This window comes from Suricata suricatta, chromosome 12 (assembly GCF_006229205.1).
Source record: "Suricata suricatta isolate VVHF042 chromosome 12, meerkat_22Aug2017_6uvM2_HiC, whole genome shotgun sequence".
Lineage (NCBI taxonomy): Eukaryota > Metazoa > Chordata > Mammalia > Carnivora > Herpestidae > Suricata > Suricata suricatta.
Window position 1 is genome coordinate 7,421,928 of NC_043711.1, and position 6,860 is coordinate 7,428,787.

General features: G+C 52.2%; 1 protein-coding gene across 2 annotated transcripts in view; it reads right to left on the reverse strand.

Annotated features, from left to right (window-relative positions):
• KEAP1 (kelch like ECH associated protein 1) overlaps positions 1-804 on the reverse strand; it is a 9,051-nt gene extending 8,247 nt beyond the window's left edge. Inside the window, exon 1 of one of the 2 annotated variants that reach the window (XM_029916837.1) lies at positions 709-804. The gene's annotated coding sequence lies outside the window, so the exon portion shown is untranslated. Of the gene's footprint in view, positions 1-158; positions 674-708 lie in introns of those variants that run through there. The other variant, XM_029916836.1, reaches the window with a different exon arrangement.
• Positions 805-6,860: the final 6,056 nt, after the last annotated feature.

Genomic DNA, 6,860 nt, shown 5'->3' on the forward strand with positions numbered 1-6,860 from the left:
CAGCCCCAGCGCAACGACAGCTACGCCCGTCGCTAAGGCGCGGCGCACCCGGCCGCGTGGTCGGAGCCGCCGGGACTTAAGAGCCCCGGGTTCGAGGCCCGGCGCGCCCCTGCCTGCACCGGAGATCGGTGGGCAGCCCTCCCGGCCGGCGCGCTCACCTCGGCCCCCGCGTAGCCTTGTAGCTCTTGCCGCGGGGTGGGGATGCCCGGGGCACCGCGGCCGTTCCCGGCACAGTGGTGCCACCCGCGGGTAGAGCTTCCGGGAAATCCGAGGGTCCGGGGCTCGGCCAGGGCGGCTCCCGCCTAACTTTCGCTGTGGGGGGACCCGTGGGTGCCTCCGCTGTCGGGGGACCTTGGCTCTGGGGCCGCAAGGCCTGCGGGGTCTTGGACGTCGAGTGGGGGGCGGCCTCGGGAAGGCCTGGAAGGAGGCGGGAAGAGGGCGGAGAGGGCGCGGCGGGGAAGGAGCCGAGATTCCCCGCCCTTCCCGCAGGTGCCCGGTGCCCCTGAGCCGGGAGTGGGCAAAGGCGAGTGGCTGGCCAGACCCGGCCCGTTCCGCTTCGCGCTGTCCCTTCCATCCGTCTGATTTCGTCGTCTATCCTCGGGGCTGCTCTCCCCGACCTGCTCTTCTTTTACCCCACATAGCTCAGGCCTCACGGTCCAACGGCCGCAGAGCCCCCAACCACCGCAGGATCCTGCTACAATTATTTACCGAGTCGGCTTTTCCTTGTCTTTGTTAGTTTCCTCCAATCTAGAGGCGCGTGAAGCTCGCCTGCAGGGGTGTGAAGCCCGACCCTGCCACTCCACCTCTGTAGGGATAGTTCCGTAACTCAACTTCTCCACGCTCCAGTTTCCTCTGTAAAATGGTAATAATACTGGCACCTCCCTGCTAGGTTATCGTGAGGACTAAATGCAAACGCTGGTGCCCAATGGATGTGAACAATTGTTACTGTTCATGGTAAGGGATACTGATTCACCGTTCATGCTGGTTCTGATATAAAGTTAATTTTTAAATGATTTAATTAATTAATTTATGTATTTATTTGAGAGAGAGAGCACACACCCGCAGGGGAGGGACAGAGAGAGAGAGAGAGAAAATCATAAGCGGGCTTCACTCCCAACAGGAGCCTGGGGGAAGGGAGCAACCAAAATCAAGAAGACAGTGGCATTTCTTACTGAGCCTCAGGCCCCCCCCCCCAAATGTATTTATTCTTAAAAGAGTCCATCTTGGGGCACCTGGGTGGCTCTGTCGGTTAAGCATCCAACAGTGGTTCAGATCATGATCTAAGGGTTCATGAGTTCTGGTCCCATACTGGGCTCAGCACTGATGGTGTGGAACCTGCTTGGGATTCACTCTCTCCCCTCTCTCTTTGCTCCTCCCCTGCTCTCTGTCTCTCTCTCTCAAAAATAAATAAATCAACTTTAAGAGAGTCCATCTTAGCCAAACGGTGGAAGGAGCCTAAATGCCTATCCATAGGTGAATGGATAAAGATGTGGTATATGTATACAATGGGATATTAGTCTCCATAAATAAAGAATAAAATCTTGGGGCACCTGGGTGGCTCAGTCGGTTAAGCCTCCGGCTTTGGCTCAGGTCAGATCTCACGTTCGTGGGTTCGAGCCCCGCATAGGGCTCTGTGCTGACGGCTAGCTCAGAGCCTGGAGCCTGCTTCCTGTTCTGTGTCTCCTCTCTCTCTGCCCCTCCCCCTCTCATGCTCTGTCTCTCTCTGTATCAAAAAAAAAAAAAAAAGAATAAAATCTTGCCATTTGCAGCAACATGCATGGATATAGAGGATATAATGCTAAGCGAAACAAGCCAGAGAAAGACAAATACCATATGATTTCACTCATGTGTGGAATTTATGAAACAAAGCAAAAAAAGAGAGAAGACCCCAAAAAACAGACTCTAAACTATAGAGAACACAGTGGTGGTTACCAGTGGGGTGGGGGATGGGTGAAATAGGTGAAGGAGATTAAGGAGTGCACTTATCCTGATGAGCACCGAGCAATGTATAGAATTGGTGAATCACTATATTGGATACTTGAAACTAATATAATTTTCTCTCTGCTCCTTCCCCACTTGCACTCTCTCAAAATAAACACTTAAAAAAAACAACTATAAATAACAACGAGGTAAACATTCAGCAAATGTCTTAATCCTTTTCATTGGCTACATTGTATTTCAGTGTGGATCGTGTAGAGGGCCACGGGAGTTGAGTTCAATCCTCTTTGCCTTAATACACAGCACTGCGATTCACATCCGCGTACATACATCCTCCTGCACGTGTGCAAGTGTACCTTGGATAAATCTCTACAAGTGACATCAGTGGCTCACAGGGCCTATAGATTTGATTTTGAGATAGGAGAGATTGCCTTCCCGCACGTTCTAAGAAAGTGCTGGTTTCCGGTAACCTGGGCCGCTCCACTTATTCACTGACTATGCTATGGCGCCCCTTCTGGCGAGATCCAGAACTGCAGCGCCACTCAACCCCACCCCCTTCTCGGTTCCTCTGGTTTGGATTTAATCCTAGACTGAGCAGGGATGTTGCATCTTGAAAATACACTCCTAAAGCTGGTGAATCTTTTCTTAGACCAACATCTTTTTAGCCTGGCATTTCTTTACATTATTCACCTAGTTTTCATTGAGATGGACTTTTTTTTTCTTTTATAAAAGGTTTTATATAGAGTATCTTTAGGAAGTAAACTTCCCAAGTGCAGTTGAAATTCGAGTCAGTTTGCCATCTAGCTTTCCAGGAATGCATGTATATCACATATGGTACGAATTATTCCTATGAGATACTAGGTTTACATTTTTTGGGGGGAGGCGCTGGGGTGGCTCAGTCTGTTAGGCATTTGACTTCAGCTCAGGCCACGATCTCTCAGTTCAAGGGTTGAAATCCTGGGCGCCTGGGTGGCTCAGTCGGTTAAGTGTCCGACTTCAGCTCAGGTCATGATCTCATGGTTTGTGGGTTCAAGCCCTGCATCAGGTTCTGTGCTGACAGCTCGCTCAGAGCCTGGAGCCTGCTTCAGATTCTGTATCTCCCTCTCTGTCTGACCCTTCCCTGCTCATGCTCTCTCTCTCCCTCTCTAAAATAAATAAACAGTAAAAAAAATAAAATAAAAAATAAAAGAGTTGAAATCCTGCATTGAGCTATCTGCTGTAAGCATGGGGCCCGCTTCAGATCCTCCACCTCCTTCTCTCTCTGCCCCTCCCCTGCTCGTACTCTCTCTCTCTCTCAAAAATAAAATAAACATTAAACTTCTTTAATTTTTTTATTTTTATGAAGCCATTTTGTTCAAAAACTGAAAGGACTGAATCTTTATGTCTTTTCAAGATCTATAGTACTTCTTAAGATTATTTTTAGAACAGTTTTTAAATTTTTATTTATTTAAAAAATTGTTAGTTTATTTACTTTTGAGAGAGAGAGAGAGAGAGAGACAGAGTGTGAGCGAGGGAGGGGCAGAGAGAGAAGGACACACAGAATCTGAAGCAGCTCCAGGCCCCGAGCTGCCAGCAAGGACTGCCAGACCATGACCTGAGCCGAAGTCAAACGCTCAACCAACTGAGCTACCCAGGTGCTGCAAAGTTTATTTAGTTTTGAAAGAGAGTGAAAGAGCATGAGCAGGGAAGGGCTGGGGGGAAGGGGGAGGAGAGAGAATCCTGAGCGGCCTTGGCATGTCAGTGCAGAGCCAGATGCAGAGGCTTGAACCCCCGAGCAGGGAGGTCATGACCTGAGCTGAAGTCAGAGTCAGACGCTTAATCAACTGAGCCACCCAGGTGCCCCTAGCTTGATTTTTAAAAATGTTTAAATAAGGGACACCTGGGGGGGCCTGGGGGGCTCAGTCAGTTAAGCGGCTGGCTTCAGTTCAGGTCATGATCTCACAGTTCGTGGGTTCGAGCCCCATATCAGGCTCTGTGCTAACAGCTAGCTCAGAGCCTGAAGCCTGCTTTGGATTCTGTGTCTCCCTCTCTCTCTGACTCACTCCTGCTCACGCTGTATCTCTCTGTCTCTCAAAAATAAATTAAAAAAAAATAAGGGACACCTGGGTGGCTCAGTCAGCTGAGCATCCAAATCTTGATCTCAGCTCAGATCCATGATCTCAGCTCAGGTCTATGATCTCAAGGACTGTGAGTTCAAGCCCCCAGCTGGGCTCTGCACCAGTGCAGAGCCTTCTTGGGGTTCTCTCTCCCTCTTTCTCTGAGCCCCCCTCAACATAAATTAAATAATTCTTTTTAATGTTTAAATTGAAAAGTGCTATAGATTGAATTGTGTTGCCCCCCTCTGGACAAAGAATATCATATGTTAAATCCCTAATCCTGATGGTATTTGGAGATGGGGTTTTGGGGAGGATGAGGTCATTGAAGATGGGGCCCCATGATAGGATTAGGGTCCTCATAAGAAGTGACACCAGAGAGCTTGATTTCTCTCTACCACGAGAGGATACACCAGCAGGAAGTGAGCCATCATCTCCTGCTGGCCATGCTGGTGCCCTCATCTCTGGGCTTCCAGCCTCCAGAACTGTGAGAAATACACGTCTGCTATTTAAACTGCCCGGATCATTGTGTGTGTCACAGGCAGCCTGAGCCGACTAAAACAGCAAGACGGTACAAAATCTGTGGGTTTTCCAAGATCTACTATGAAGTGAACAGAGCAAGGTGCAGAGCAGTGCATGCTAGACTTGTAGAAAAAGAGAAAAGCATTTATATATCAGCTCATTCATCCACAGGACAGCTCTGGAACTTTCCAAGGAATCCCCTCGGTGATCACGTCCGAAAAGAGGAACTGGTGCTTTTCAAACTTTGTAAAATAGTAAGAACTGAATGAATTCCCGACCATCAGACTATCAAATAACTGAAGGAAGTGGGGAGCTGCAGGTTCCCCTGGGAGGTAAAGGAGTCTGGGGTTGGGGGCGGGAATTAGGTCCGGTCCTGGGGGTGTCCAGCCTTGAGTGTGTTTGTGTTCCAGGAAATAAGTTGATTTCCAGTGTGCGTGGCCTGCAGGGATGACCTGAGCGTAGCCGGTGGGACACTCAGGCCCCCAGGCTGGGTCAGCGGCCCCCAAAACACACTGCTGTCTTTGTGGCTGCTTGCAGCGGCAAGGTCTGCGGGAGCCCGAAGCCCCTGCCCCTCCCCTGGGTCGGCAGTGTTGCACTAGGGTCAGGAACACATCTAGGGACAGCCGTGGCCACAGCCAGCTGCCTGGAGCCTCTTATGGGCACACAGAGCCCCTCCCCCACCAGACAAGAATGCAGACCACTGAGGGGGGTAGTATCTGGCTTTGCCACAGCCCTCCAAGCCAGATGCCAAGCCTGTGCCTCTCAGGGTCCTGGGGCCCTGACACCGGGGAAGGTACTCACTGCTTGGAGTCTCATCTGTCAAATCGGGGTGAGGAAACCCACTTGGCGAGGTTGCAGCAAGCGGCAGAGTAGGGTGAGTCCTGGGCGTACCATTGTGGGGGGGACTAGCCAGACACAATAAGCTGTGACTTGTTATTATTTTATTATAGTTTCGTTTTTTTTTACGAAGAATCTGACACCACGCTCCATCCTGTTTCTGAGAGGAATTGGCTGTGTCTCCCATAGTCAGATTTTGGGGCTCTCCGTCTTTGGTATCCTCTCCTCTGAGCTGGGGAGGGGACGGCCCTTGATCCTTTCCTTTCTCTCACACTCCATTCCTCCGGAATCCTGTCGGCTGTTTCCAAGATCTATTCCGAATCCACATGGTCTGAGTCCCCGTCACTGCTCCCCTGGGCCAGTGCAGGCAGCTCTGCCTTGTCCGAGCTTTTACCTTCAACTGTACAGAGATCCGCCAACATCTGGTCCGCCCTCTGCCGCCCACCTCACTCAGAGCAAAAACAAAGTCCTCCAGGGGACCCTCAAGGCTCCGCACTATCTGTCCTATCATCTCCCTGACTTTTTTCCCCCCGCCCTCCATCCCTCCATCCGTCCCCTCCAACGGCTGGAAGGGGATCTTTGCTTTTCATAGAATACGCAAGCAGGTTCCCTCAGGGCCTTTGCACGGCTGTTCCCTCACTCTGAGACGCTCTTCTTTCAAGTGCCCCCAGGGCAATGACCTCTCAGCTTACATCCTCTGTCACCACTCCTGCAGAGAACAGTCCCCTGACCACCATCGCATCACGGTACTGGAGCTGGAATTTTCTCCAGAATTTCTTCACTCCGTTATGGCCCGCGTCCCCCACCAGAACGTCAGTTCCACAAAGGTCGCGATTTTTGTCTGTTGTGTTCACAGCTGGGGGAGGGGGAGCTTCAAAAATACATTTCCCTTCGTCTCTTCTGTCTCCACCACCTTCGGCCGCTTTTCCTACAAATTCCTTTATTTAAAAAGAAAAAGTCTGCAAAACAGCTCTGAGGGAGCGCAACGGCAGGCCAGAAGGCGTCAGTCTGCGGCGGGTGCCGGGACCAGGGTCCGGGCGGCTGTGGGCGCCCCGGGGCCGCCGGTGGAGCCGCTAGTGTCCAGCCCGTCCCGCTGGGGCGAGGAGCGCTCGGAGGGGCTGGAGCTGCCGTCCAAGCCGGGGGGCAGCCAGCGGTTCAGGCCTCCCGAAGCCCGAGCCGCGCTCTCGGACCCCTGGGAGCCGCTGTGCCGCCTGCCGCAGGGGCGGCGACCGCAGCAGACGAGACGCAGGAGAGCGTTGCGCAGGTCGCGGTTGGTGAACGTGTAAATGATCGGGTTCAGAAGCGAGTTGGCCATGGCCAGACCCAGGAAGGGGTCGGCGTGCAAGAGGACGGGGCAGGCGCGCGCTGGGCACGCCACGTCGAGTAAGAGCAGCAGGAAGAGGGGACCCCAGCACGCCACGAAGGCCAGGAGCACCACGCTGAGCGTGCGCAACAGCGCCAGCGAGCGCG